We start from the raw sequence: 14551 nt of genomic DNA, 5'->3' as shown, positions 1-14551 counted from the left end.
GGAGGATGCCTATGCCTTAAGTGCATTAAAATGTCATTATGCACACTGACCAAAGTACCTTTTTAAAAAGCCAATGCTGAAATAATACTTAAGCAAATACATGTTTATTATCACCAAATGTACCAATAGCCCACATTCCAGCAATCCAAACATTAGTATGAAAACATTTTTCCAATTACTGAAGATTCCCTATAGTGCTTCAAGCTGCTTTATGACATTTTAAACTCTGTAAATAATATGGGCCTTTCAAAAGCTACAAAATTTTAGTTTCTTCCCATTGACCTGGGAACTAAATTTATAAAAAGCACATTTTCATAGCAGGGAAATAAAAATGCTTTTAACACATTTGTCTTGAAAATTGGTGGTGGGTGGTGTTAAATAGTGTCAGGGGATAAATAACCATAAAACATAACATTAGCGTATCCAGGTATTATTTGAAGCAGACACAAATGGGATGTCACTACACTTTGTCATTTTTCTTGCCATTTGTCCCATTAAAGCTATGTAATCATACATCAGTCACGATTGCAGTCAGTATTTTTTTTTCTTTTCTTGCTGTGTTTGGTTCATCATTTCTTTCTACTGTGGAAGAAATTATTTAGGGATAATAATTTTCCCATAATGGCAGTTATGATCTGGATATGATTTTAAACATGTTGTAATGTTTCTAAAGACACAGCATAGTTTAAAACTAAGTTCAGAAAACCATAATTCAGTTTTTTTAAAAAAAACCACATACATTTTATATAAAAAAATGTAGGATATAAATCTTCAACATTTCTTGACAGAGCAACTAAAAGCTACATTTGGGCAACAGTCCTATGCATGTAGTTATATATTAGATTATACTCAGTGGGGCTTATTTCTGTGTAGACATGCTTAGAACTTCACAATAAGAAGCATTAGTCTTGGATGAATAATAGAGTTAAGCTAAAACTTATACTTCTAGCAGTTCCAAAATTTGTTCCTCCATTTTGACAGCATACCTTGCCAAAATGCAAAAATCAATGCATATTTTCTGACCGGTAGACTCACATATGTGGCATATATTTACTAATTTTATACTGCTCACAGCAGCCCTGTCTCAGCAGTTCACAGTAAAATCTTAAAAATGGAGAAAAATGAATAAAACCTAAAATGCCGCAGCTAAAAAAGCACAATTGATTTAAAACCCATTTGAAAATGGGGGGTTTAATCTGTTGCCTGAACACCAAGATGAAGCTTACAATTAACTTCCTTGGATATTTCATAAAACCAGCAGCCAAGAGAATGAATGGAACTGAGCAGAATTAAGGGTGGGGGTGAAATCAATACACAATTTCCAGTTTCTATCTGATTTGCTTGTTGCTAAATTTGGCTTAACTAAAATACTGCTCATTCTATCCGGAAATCAAAACTGGAAAAATATCTGGTGGCCACTCTAGTAACTTCTAATAATTTCACTTACTTATTTTAAGGAAAGTAGAAAAACGGCAAGAAATACAGAAAGTAGATTTCAAGCAGGGGACATTCCCATGTCTGGAGATGCCAAGTATTGAACCTGGGACCTTCTGCATGTGGAACATGTGCCTTTATCTCCATTTGAAGTTAGTCCTACAACTTTAAACCAATCAATGAGACTGGTTCTTGGAAAAGAGGGATGGAAGAGAAGATACATCTAAAATGACATATTTTCCATCTGAAATATCATGAGCATCAGCACATCCATGCAGAGATTTTCACCCTGTCACAATACACACTGCTATATTGGTTCTTGCAGTGCTGACTCAATACTTTTAGGGCAATGCTTTCAGTCAAAGTTACCTGTCATGATAAGGTAGGGAGAGTAAAATTATGGGTGGTCGCTTATTGTAGCAAAGAACAACGCTTCATCATCTTGTCCCAAATACTACACCAATTCTTTACCAGTGCCTAACATCACAATAAATAAAAGTGTTGGAAGGATTTTAGAACACTACATACCAAGTTTAAATGCTTGGCTAGAGAAAGGGCAAATGCAAACACACACACAGGTAGATACTGAGGAAAGCACCTTTTCAGCAGCAACCCCCTGGCTTGGGAATTTTGGTGGTGCCTTCCTTGGCACTCTCCATTGCTAGACAAATATTGGGGTTTTTTTTGCTATGTTCGAAGCTAGAGGGGGGAAAAGCAAGTAGTGTGGAGAAGATAGAGAAATGCTATTGGGTGACAAAGACAATGCACAAGAAGAAGAAGAAGAAGAGTTTGGATTTGATATCCCGCCTTTCACTCCCTTTAAGGAGTCTCAAAGCGGCTAACATTCTCCTTTCCCTTCCTCCCCCACAACAAACACTCTGTGAGGTGAGTGAGGCTGAGAGACTTCAAAGAAGTATGACTGGCCCAAGGTCACCCTGCTCAACACCTACTTTGCCTCTGTCATCACCCAAAAGGAAAGCAGTGGTGAACCTGGATATCAGAATAAACAATGCAAGGAGGAAGTTGTAGCCCAAGATAGGAAGAGAGTTAGTAAGGGAACACCTAGCTACTTGAATTCAAATCTCCAGGGCCTGATGAGCTGTACCCAAGGGTACTAAAGGAGCTTGCAGTTGTAAATCAAACCAATGCTTAAAGAAAATTAATGCTGTTAAGCTATCCCTTCAACGTTTCACAATGGATCACATGATTAAGGGACAAATCAAGAGCAAATAAATTAAATATAGTATTTGCATTATAATAATGTACTATTTACTTTTTTCTTGGTATACATGAAAATGTATGTGTGTTTGTGTATGTTGAACAATCCAAATTACAGTGGAATTAGAAATGCAAAAATAAAGTTGGCACCACAGAAAGTAAAATGTATCTCAGACTCTTTAAGACTAATTGAATTGCCATTGATAAGTTGTCACTTAAAGAGACAAGTCTGCAGTGAAACATGGGTTTGCTGCAAATGACCTGTCATTACAGCCATGGGTAATGTTCACGTCCAGACTAAAAACACAGTACCTCCTAGCAATATTCTCAACAGGAGTCAAAACAGCAGGAATGGTGAAAAGTCAGTGTACATGATCCACTAGAGAATTATGCCTCAGGTGCTATGTTAATTTACTTGCTGGCATACATTAATTGAAACCAATCAATAACACCTCTGGTACAGACTAGGAAATGCTGCCAAAGTAATTGACTGCCACATTTATTCATGTTCCAAATTTGGAAAAGTGGAATAATTTAGTCAAAGATTTTTCATTTACGTCAGTATAGATAACATGATGATTTCACAACTGTTCTTCCAGTTCTAATTACATAAATTTGTGTTCTTTTTTTTTAAATCACCAGGGCCTTTTTGAAACTAGTGTACAATCCTACAACTGCTAAACATTTTTAGGTAGCACATTTAATATAATCAAATATTTTCACACTTACATTTTGAACTTTATATACCTGCACAGTCTCCCTAAAACATCAATGTGACAGTAGTACAGTTTACCTCTTGTATGCTAAGACAGAAAATCATATGCTTAAACCCAGTGAATTCATGGTTCTGGAGATATTTGGAATAGGACTTCAGAACTTATTTTAGGGTTTAGTCCTATGATCCCTGGGAGGACATTCCAAGGACCATAGGCAAGATCAGATTCATGACTTAAAAGCATCCTTCTCTACCACAGCTGGCTGCTCTGAAACACTGCCCCAACTAATGTTGGCTGAACCCCAAAGGGAGCATGTCACAGCATACAAGTGGCTTGGGTCCAAAGCTGTCCTGGCCCTCTAACCCAAACCCAAACCAGGGAGAGTGAATTTAGCCATACTTTGGAATGGGTATGGCTCCATTCCCTTCCTATTGTTTCCAATGGGGAGGATTTATTTATTTTTTAATGACAGCTGAGAAAACAACATAAAAACACAGAGCATTCTTCCTCCACCACTCACTTCTTCCCTGCCAGCGTAAGCCTGCCAACTCAGAATGTACTGCAACATTGCTGTTCAGTGAGATTTGAAGTCTTACCTTCTGGTATTCCTATGGAAGCTTTAGGAGCCATAGATAATGAGAATGGAGTGGGACGAGTGCAGCCTATAGGTGACCTTTCCTCTTTTCCCCTTGCAAGCACACTGCAGACTTTAGGGTAATTGCCAGTGAACTAGTCAGAAAGGCTGCTAAGTGTGACATTTTTGCACTCAACCAATCTGTGCATTTCCACCTAGATACTTTCAGCTGAAAGCTGTTCCTCCCAGGAACAGAGACCTGCAGAGTCCCCACTATATAGGTGGTTGCTATTTTTCAGATAAATCCACTTTGTTTTGGCTGGCTGTATCAACAATCATGGTGACCGCTTACTAATTTGGGTGATACAGAATTTAAGTATTGGAAGAAGGAGATGAAGGCCTTTGGAAGTTAATTTCATTGAAAAAACCACCATGTTTAAAGGATACCTAAGCTTCCCCCTGCCCCTTCATAGAGGTGTAACTGCAATTCTGTGACAAAGTTAGGTCTGCTAAGGCTGGTAACCTTTTCCTTTTCTTTTTAACAGACATCAAGTTCTTGGAAAATAACTGGGTTACATACAGGCAGAACTTAAACAGCTGAACAGTTTCCTGGTGTGAAGCTGCCTTCCCTCTCCAGTATTATATGCACCAAGTCTCCCCAGTGAAGGGTGGGGAAAGGCCACCAACTGTTTCAAAACCTGCATTCTGAAAATGAAGTTCACTTTGAAAATAGTTTCCTCAAGGTTTGAAACTATTTCAAATCAGAATTTTAGATGAACTGTGGAATGCAATTCATATAATGAAAACAACCTTTTGGTATAATTATTTGGATATCTTGAATTACTGCTTAAAATAATGGCTTACGATTTAAAGCAAATATTATAATATACAACAAATAAGACCAATAAGGAATGGGAAACAGGATTGAGAGAGTGCTTGCTGCTCAGCTGCAGAAGTGCCTGGATGGAACTAATTATGTAGACTAATTTCAATTCGACTTCCAAGCTGTATTTTGGCAATGAAACAGCTTTGGTTGTCCTGACTGAAAAAGAAAGGTCAAGAGCCACCCTGTTGACCCAACTCAATTTTTCAGCCGCTTTTGATACCATAGACCACAAATTGGGACATGGGGACATAATTTGGTGGTGGTTCTACTCCTTTCTCCAATACCATTACCAGAGGGAAGCATTGGTGGATCTCTGTTTGGCTGCTTGTGTTATAAAAAACCCACAGGGTTCTGTTATGCTATATAGCACTCATATGAAATCTCTAGAAGCAACTATCCAAGACTATAAGGCAAGATGCAATCAATTTTCGACTTCCGGGGTGGCGCCATCGGTAATGGCGGACTCCCTCTGATCCGGAGGGACTGGCTCTACGGAAATCGGGTCTTTTCCGCTACGGCGAAGCGGGGACCCTTTAAAAAATCACAGGCGGGTGAAGCCTGTGACCGTGGGACTCGGCGGGCACCTTTCGCGCCCCCCCCAATTTGTAAAGGAACCCAATTATGGGCTCCGGAGCGAAGCGGGGCAAGCGGCGCGGTGCTGAGAGTCAACTGCTTCTTCCGTGGAGCGAAGCCGCACAGCCGTTACCGGAGAGCGCTACCTTTTTCCTGTGACAATCTGGCTACAAAAACAACTACCCGTGAGTAGGTTAAATTTGGACAATTGGACTCTAAACAACGACCCGTGAGTAGAACGGAAAATTGGACTAAGAAATTCCTTTTAATTTGGCACTGAAGCAGGAAGGTCTAAACAGGAAGTCAGCCTTCCGCTTTTTGTAGAAAGATTAAAGCAAAGACATGGCAAGCTAGAGTTTATAAAACAGTTTGTAAAGGATCAACTTTCATCATCTAAAATTACTGAACCTCCTTTGGAAGCAGGAGAAGAGGGGGGATTTTTTCTGGACTGTTTAAACCTGCAGAAGAGTGTGTAAAGAAAAGCAATTTTCCACCGTCTTGAACCTGGGGGCGGGGTGTCAGGACAGACGTTTTCAGAGTTCATTGACTATAGACAAACGTTTTTGACAGACAGTTAAAAGAAGAGAAACATAGTGATTCCATTGTTCTCCTTCGCAGTTAAAAGGAACAAAATATTGACAAAATATCTGAAAAAGGAAACTTTGTTGTTAGATCTGCTTTAAAAAAGAGAGAGAGAGAGAGATGGATACAAATAGAAGTTCTTCCCCTAGAGGGAGCTTGTGAAACTGTTATTAAATCTGAACTGGGGAGCTTTGCAGCTGCAATAGATTAAGATCGTGGGATCAGACTTTGACCTTGCACAACAATGTACTCGGAGGCTCTGGTGCGTGCTTTCTGCAAGACAAGTGCTTTATTGGAACAGTTACATGAGAAGACGGATTTGATGACTGTTGCGATCAGAAATTTTGGACAGGTAGTGGGTATCTATATAGAACCCACTCAGGAATCAATTCAGGAGTGTGCTCTGACAGATCAGATGAGGGAGGAGGTTGTGGCTGGACCCCGGGAGGCAGAGATGGAGGGAACTATGGCCCAGCAGGAACATGAGTTGTTGGATCTGACAAATGAACCTGGAAAAAGCCAGATTTGGAGAGATAGAGTTTTGTTTGGCTTGGAGATGGGGGGCTGGATAGACCCCCCTATGCAGGGATGTTTTGACTTTTCAAGTCTGGCGTTGGGCCGGGAGGAGTTCGGAGTTGTGGGGGTCCTCAACTTTGGAGGGACCTTGAAACATGCTTTTAAATACCACATGGAGTTCAGTGTGGACTATGGAAAAGGGGCTGATCTGTCGAGAAGGGACAAAAATATTGTCAAGCTGGAGTCTCCACGAGTGAAAGGAGCAGAAGACAAAGTAAAGTACAGGTATAAATAAGAAGAAGATCTGCGGAAGGGACATGGAAGAGACTTAAGGGCCTCGGACATAAGGTTACCAGGTTAATGAACTAGATGGATGGGATAGAAAGGACTGACAAAACCTGAGACCAGGAGGAAGAGACGTTGGATGAAGATTGGAAGAAAGTTTTAAAAATTCTACTTAGGAATGTTTTCTAAAATTAATGAGTATTAGAAAAATGTTGGAATGAAATTATTTGGCTTTAGCAGAAATGTTAAAAAGAACTATGTAAGAATATGCTATGGTTATGAGAAATTGGTATAAATAAGATTTTAAGTTTTAAGTTTTAGGGTTTTTTATGGTAAGATAAGGTTAAAATAGATTAAGGTAATTTAATGACAGAATATTATGAAAAATGGAAAGGATTTGCTGTGACAATCAACAACTAGAATACAAAAAAGGGAGGTGTGAGGAGGTCGATGAAATAAGGTAATGACAGTTAAGGATTTGGGAATATTGGATCTGTTTTTAAATCTTTGTGGTTTATTTTTGCTTTCTGATTTTGATGTGCTATGTGTTTTGTTTTTGCTTTTTGATTTTGACTTTTATCGATTTGTATTGTTTAATTGCTATTTGTTTCTTTCTTGTTTTTCCCTTCTTTTTCTCTTTGTTTTTTTTTTGTAATTTTAAAATTCTCAATAAACATCATTAAAAAAAAAAAAGATGCAATCAATTTTCTCAGAATAACCTCTAGTATATCAGCACTAGAGGCAGTGAGAGATTTTACTTTCTTGGGCTCCATGATCACTGCAGATGGTGACAGCAGTCACGAAATTAAAAGACGCCTGCTCCTTGGGAGAAAGGCGATGGCAAACCTAGACAGCATCTTAAAAAGCAGAGACATCACCTTGCCAACAAAGGTCTGTATAGTTAAAGCCATGGTTTTCCCAGTAGTGATGTATGGAAGTGAGAGCTGGACCATAAAGAAGGCTGACCGTCGAAGAATTGATGCTTTTGAATTATGGTGCTGGAGGAGACTCTTGAGAGTCCCATGGACTGCAAAAAGCTCAAACGCATCCATTCTTAAGGAAATCAGCCCTGAGTGCTCACTGGAAGGACAGATCTTGAAGCTGAGGCTCCAATACTTTGGCCACCTCATGAGAAGAGAAGACTCCCTGGAAAAGACCCTGATGTTGGGAAAGATTGAGGGCACAAGGAGAAGGGGACGAACAGTGTTCTCGAAGCTACAAACATGAGTCTGACCAAACTGCGGGAGACAGTGGAAGACAGAAGTGCCTGGCGTGCTCTGGTCCATGGGATCACGAAGAGTTGGACACGACTAAACGACTAAACAACAACAACATATCAGCACTAAGAGAAATGTGTTCTATTAGCAGGGGGGAGTGGGGGACTTGTGATAAAAACCAACTACACTATGAACAACACAATGGTTGAATAGATGTCACCACAAGTTGTTTCTTTGGTTAAAATCCACTCTCCTTCCAGTGGGCTTAACCTTCAACCTTTCTTGAGCAGAAACTCTAGCCCCAGTGAGAAGACATTATCAATACCTGTCTATTCTAACACCAAAGGCCCCTTGTTCACACTGTGGCTTACAAGGGATGAACTCCCACTTGAGTTCACTAGCAGTGTACATTCTGCAACCTCCTCAGAAGTTCCAGAAGCTTGTGCAGATGCACTAAACATTTGATTTCCTTTTGCTGGAAACTGACAGAACAATTCATGTTGCTTGCTGCCACTGCCAAGGCTCTGTGAAATAGTGGACCTACTGCTCTATCTACAGCTTGGCCACAACTTGACAGAAGCATTGGAAGGTGGGAGCAGGCAGATTGGGCCTGATCCTTGTGCCAGCTTCAGTCTGGTGCAGCAATTAGGTTCAGGTCATGTCTGGTACCAGCCAGCACCAGCTGTGAGAGCAACTTGATGGCTAATGGATCCTGGTCTGGTTCAGTCACATCCCTGGAATGCCCCATTTTGGGGCCTTCTGCTGGGCTCTTCAAGTAGGGATACCACTGGCAAGCTGCCTGTATGTCGGCATATTTGGGAAGTGGGAGGTATGTGCTGGTAGAGTGGTGCAAGTGTCACTCTGGGGGTGGCAGCCACAGGAGGCTGGCTGGACCAGGAGAAGCAAGAAGAATGATGCCTTTACTGAATCCAATCCAGAGACTAGGAGATCTGTATCGCAGGCTACATGAGAAATATATTTTTGAAGTCTGAACCCAACCCCAACTCACTTTCCAACACTGCTTAGCAAGTTTTTTGTAGAAGCACAATTCAAAGTGTTGGTGCTGACCTTTAAAGCCCTTGACGGCCTCGGTCCAGTATACCTGAAGGAGCATCTCCACCCCCATTGTTCTGCTCAGACACTGAGGTCCAGCGCCGAGGGCCTTCTGGCGGTTCCCTCACTGTGAGAAGCCAAGTTACAGGGAACCAGGCAGAGGGCCTTCTCGGTAGTGGCACCCGCCCTGTGGAACGCCCTCCCACCAGATGTCAAAGAGAAAAACAACTACAAGGCTTTTAGAAGACATCTGAAGGCAGCCCTGTTTAGGGAAGCTTTTAATGTTTAATAGACTATTGTATTTTAATATTCTGTTGGAAGCTGCCCAGAGTGGCTGGGGAAACCCAACCAGATGAGGGCGGGGTGAATTCCTTTGAGTGATTCCAGGATACACTTACAAGCATTCCCTGAATTCAGTGAGACTAATGTGAGACCAGTTCAAAAATTAACATTGCTGCTGTCCGTTCTTTAAACATAACCAATGCAGAAGCATCAGGATACACCAAATCAATGCAACAAAATATATCATACTTGCTTTAAATAAAGTATTAGCAGACACTTTCCAGTATTTTCCTCATGTTCTAAAACCGCTTCTTCATGTGTGTGGTGTTTTGTGGTACCTACTAACGTCTTGACACATTCATGTACACATCATTATCATTATTTTGAAAAATTATCTGTTAGCAGCTGTTTTATTGCAAGTGCATTATTCTGCAACATATTAGTCTACATGAACTGTACAAAGCAGCCACAATGAATGCTTCCTGTGGAACCATTTTAATTAAATGAATTGACTAATAATAGTAATGAAAATGGATAGAGCATTTTTAAACCATAAGATACTTTGGCATAATTGAGTGAACTAACCCCCTTCTGGAAAATGTGTGTGTTTTTGATTCAGGGAAGCTAGGCTCAGTTGTACAACATATGTTTTTCATACACAAGGTTCCAGGTGCCATCTAAGCATCATCCCTAACTAAATATCCACCTGAGACCCCAGAGAGCTTCTAGCAGTCAGAATAGACAACAGAAAACAAGACCCAGAACATGACACAACATAAGGCAGCTTCTTAACATCCATGTTTTCAACATTCACAGCTCACAAATATGTGTGAGTCCACAAAATAGTAATGGCTACACTTGTCAATGAGTTCACTTTCTCAGAAACAATTCAGCTCCCTGCCATAAAAGTAACATTGAAATCCTATTTCTGAAACCATGTTTATGAATTCTGATCACTTTCCATGACACAGAGCTTAAGTTTGAATTGTTTTCTAAAAATGCTGTTATTATCATATACAAATGCAGGCACACACACACCCTTACGTGTGTTCTGGTTGCATGCAACTGTGTATATGCACGGTGCTGGGAAATTTTTAAATAAATAGAATCATTCCAGGAAATGGTGGGAGAGAGCTGGAGAGTCCTGGTGACTCAGGTGCAGACCCTTCCCAGAGCCCAAAGAGGACATGAGTGACAGAGAAGAAACCTGAAAGAGACCTGAGGCACAGTAGGGCTTTGTGTGGGCTGTTGAACCTCCCTGCCTAACAACTGACACAAGTGTCATGAACTGGCAGGACTAGAGGGAGGAGGAAAAGGAGGAAGAGGATCCTGGTGAGGTACCGGGGGGGGGTACACAGGGGGGCAAGCTGGGGATGGAGGAGAGGTTGTGTAGAAAGTACTCACAGTGAAGGAGGATGTTGAAGGGATCAGGGTCCAGTGCACAAGGACCGGTTTCACACGGCAGGCTCTGAGGTGTAGGAAGCAGCAGGCAGGGTGCTCCAGGACCCTGAGACAGGCAAGGGCCCATAGTCCAGCTCATTAGCTGGCCAGGTGGGCCTTGTTAGCTCTGGGAAGAAGTGTGTGATTCCTCAGCTGGAGTAGGTTTGGAACAGGTGAGGCTCACATGCCTCATCAAGCCCAGATGCTGCAATCAGCATGCAGAGCTGAGGTGACATGTCTGCTCAACTTCCCACCTTGGATGTCCCAGGGAGCTCTTTGGGACTGTGTTTGTGTGGGACTGACCTCCAGGAGCCCTAGATCAGCTGCAGAGGCAGGAGCCTGGCCTGACCGGACTTTGGACCTGTTGTCTTAATGGACTACGCCGTAAGATGTGGAATCATGTATACCAGTGGGATGCCACCAGGTAGCCTGTGGTTGAGGACAATGAGAGGTAGCACCACCATAACCACTTTCTCACAGCCTCCTGTCAGTGCCAGAGCTTCAACTCTACTTGAAAAGAGTTGTGTGGAGCCAAAGAGGGAGGAGCCAGACAGCAGAAAACAGGTGTTTGGAGACTTTGCAGATGGTGTTCCCCACTTTCTATACTATTTCACTTATGAGTGTGGGGGTCTGGAATGTAACCCCGACAGCAGTTATCTGGTTTATTATCCCTATTGAACTCTTACTGGCAGAGAGGGAGAGAGGCACTTGTTGGATTTTCCACCTCAGGCGTCAGGATAACTTCACCAGCCTTGAGCAGCATGAACATTGAGTTGGGTGGGTTTGGCGCTGACCCACCACAGGCAGCAAAATGCCTTCGGTAGCTTTGTTACACTTGCACGCTTGGACTCTGTACTCATGGGCAACCTGGCAGGCCTCACAGTGGCAGTGACTTGGCGGGCCCCACGGCAGCACTGACCTTCCTGGTGGCGGCTGAGGCAACAATGGTGGCAGAAAAAGAGCCAACAAAGGTAAGAAGCTGGGGGGCAGGGGGGAGCTGGTGGCAGGGTTCAATAGTGGCATGGGGTGTGTGGGGGGTGTCCCTCTTTGGTGGCATAAAAAGTTGGAGAGTATGCATTTATTGAACCAACAGGCAGCCTTCTCCAGTTGTTTATGTTTTAACTATTGTGCTTTTTACCTTGTGTTTTATCCTGTGAACCACCCTGATATCTCTTGCTGGAAGGGCAGTATATAAATGTAATAATTAAATTATTTATCATTATTATTTTAAAAATCCATGTTTAGGATTACATAGTTCTACAGCACAACCCTGCTTACACTGAAGGAAGCCCCACAGCGTTCAGTGGGACTTAACTCAAAGGAAAGCGCGGTTCGAACTGCAGCCTTAGACAACGTGGGCTGCATCGCCTCAGCGGTTCTCCGCAGCCCTCGCAAGCAGGGGAAACGGGCGCTTACCTGGGAGGAGCGGGAGGGGAGCACGCGAGGAAAAAACGAAGCGGGCAACAGTGTATTTACCTTTCTCTCCCCACACGAGGATTGCGGACGAGTCGGGAAGGAGGCTGAAAAGGGCAAGCCCTCGGTGGCCACACACATTCCTTTGCCTTTCGAGAGCGCGTCAGTCAGAGTGTCTCTTGCCTCTGCCCCCACCCAGCCCCGTCATTCTCTGAGTCCCACAAATATAACTCTTTCTTTCCCTGCGTCCCCCGAATAATAAAGAGGTCGTGGCCGCAGCGGGGGGGGGGGGGGGAGTGTGTGAGCGGGCAGAAGAGACCGTGCACTGACGGCTGCGGCAACTGACTGCAGCAGCAGCAGCGGCAGCAGCAGCAGCCCACCAGGCGAGCTCCCCAATCTCTCTCTCTCTCTCTGCCTCGCACACACTTTCCATCCAGTAGCCAGGCGCCAGCCTATAGAGGGCTCTTTCCATTGTGTTAGGCGGAGGCGGCCGCAGCAGAGCGCCTCTCGGCGCAGTCCTACTCCACGCCCCGTAGCCGCCCTGTCCTTCGCAGAGAGGGAGAGGGAGGAGGGGGAAGTTACTCGCAGCAGCGGCAGTAGGGAGCCTTTCATCCATAATGCAGACGCTGCACGGCTCCCCCACCTGCAATATGCTTCCCCCAGCTACCATGGGGGTGTAGGGGGTTGACTCTTAAACAAAATCCAGGGTTATGAAGGAAAGGGAGGAGGAACGAATCTTCTGTTAGGTGAAACGTTCTTAAAGGGTTAATTTCTTTCCTTCGCAAACTGCATATAGTGCCGGGGAGAGGAGAGTTTGCAGGGCATTCAGTATGCACGGTATTCTCACTCCCCCTCGCCGTAAAGAGGAAGCCAAGGGAAGGTAGAAGGGGACGGAGACACATACACTCAAAACTGCATTTGCAAAGTACTACAGCGAGACCCCACTTCAGAAACAGCAGCAGCAGGAAGTCCCTGCCTGCACCACCAAAGAAGCTTTACTGGAGAAAAAAAAACTACTCTGTAAAGTTGCTTTTCCAAGCCCAACTGAGTCTATAAATCAAGACGCGGGGGGTGGGGGAGGGACGGCTCCCCCTTTTTTGCTGTGCTGCTCCATGCAACGTGAAAATTGCTCTTTAGAGAGAGAGAGCGTGTGCCTTTGAACCCATGCCCGGGATGCTTTCCAACTTCTTCCTTAGCCCTGGTAGCAGTCCTACCCTTCGTAATCCGAGAACTTTAGCAGACAATAAAGGAAGCATCAGAGAAACTTGTTAGATTGGCATTGGGATTTCATCTTTTAATCGCTCTGCCAGTTGCTTTAAAAAAAAAAGAAAATAAAAGAAACACTCTAAATAGATCCACCACCTAAAACGAACCCTGTCCGTTTCAAATCCAGAATTACTGCAATACAGCATCGCTTCCCTCCCTCGCCCCCTCTTTTTTTAAAAAAGGAAAGAAAACATGACACTTGTGGACGGGTAAAAATCCATCGGTTGGTTAACTTGAGGCACTTACCCCTCTGAGATAAGGAAGATGTCAGAAAACTAGCAGCTCCATGATTCAAAGAATCCTTGCAACTTTCCTTAACATATACAGAGACCTTCTGTTGAGTTCAAGCAGGCAAGCTATTCAAGAGGACTTTTCACTCGAAAAGAGGGATGAAACTGGATCTCTCCCCCAGTATCAGGACTCCGGAAAACCAAATCCTTCTTCAGAAGAGAATTCTTTCAGACCCGTTATCTGTATTACCATTAATGCGCAGAGCAGAAGGCATTGCATACAAATAGATCCAAGTATGAGCTTCTATTGGTGGCTGAGGCAGGCCCCTGGGTCCTACTGCTCCATCGCAGGGAAACTACAAAGCAGCAATTTGCAAGCGGCTTTGGAGGAGCCATGAATGGGAGGAGGGGGAGACGAGAGGCGAAGGAGGGGGGCAACCCTCCTGGAATTGATTCGTTACCTCTGCTGTGGTGGTACGTGTTGCTGAGGTTTAACAGAATAAAACCCACATTCAGCAGAGATGCCGGAGAAGGCAGTGCACATCTTTCCCGTTTTCAGCTGCCTTGTGCTGAATTGTTGCGGGGAAAGGGATGAGAGGCTAAAACTAACAACTTTTGCGAAGAATGCTCAGATGGGTAGCGGAGGGTTCATGGAAAGATCTTGGATTCACTCTCCAAATTACTCCTTGGCTCCCCCGAGCCTTAAGCACATTTAAAACTGAGCTCTAGTGATTCTGAGCGAGAGGACTTCCTTTTTTTTCTTCTTCAAAGCAAAGCTTCTGGAGGTACCAAACTGCCAGAAAGAGACCATTGAAGCAATGACAGCTGGCTTGCACCAGTGGAGTAACAGTTTTATGGGATCCGGT

At 43.4% G+C, this 14551-nt stretch overlaps 1 protein-coding gene across 2 annotated transcripts in view; it reads right to left on the bottom strand.

Annotated features, from left to right (window-relative positions):
• The window catches only part of ROBO1 (roundabout guidance receptor 1), a 610482-nt gene extending 596501 nt beyond the window's left edge, over positions 1-13981 (bottom strand). For both annotated transcript variants that reach the window (XM_081003959.1, XM_081003960.1), the window contains exon 1: positions 13702-13981. The gene's annotated coding sequence lies outside the window, so the exon portion shown is untranslated. The remainder of the gene's footprint in view (positions 1-13701) is intronic.
• Positions 13982-14551: the final 570 nt, after the last annotated feature.

Source organism: Podarcis pityusensis, assembly GCF_964106645.2.
Source record: "Podarcis pityusensis genome assembly, chromosome: 4".
Taxonomy (NCBI): Eukaryota; Metazoa; Chordata; class Lepidosauria; order Squamata; family Lacertidae; genus Podarcis; species Podarcis pityusensis.
Note: the sequence above shows the minus strand (reverse complement) of the source record. Positions and strands in the feature narration are given on the sequence as shown.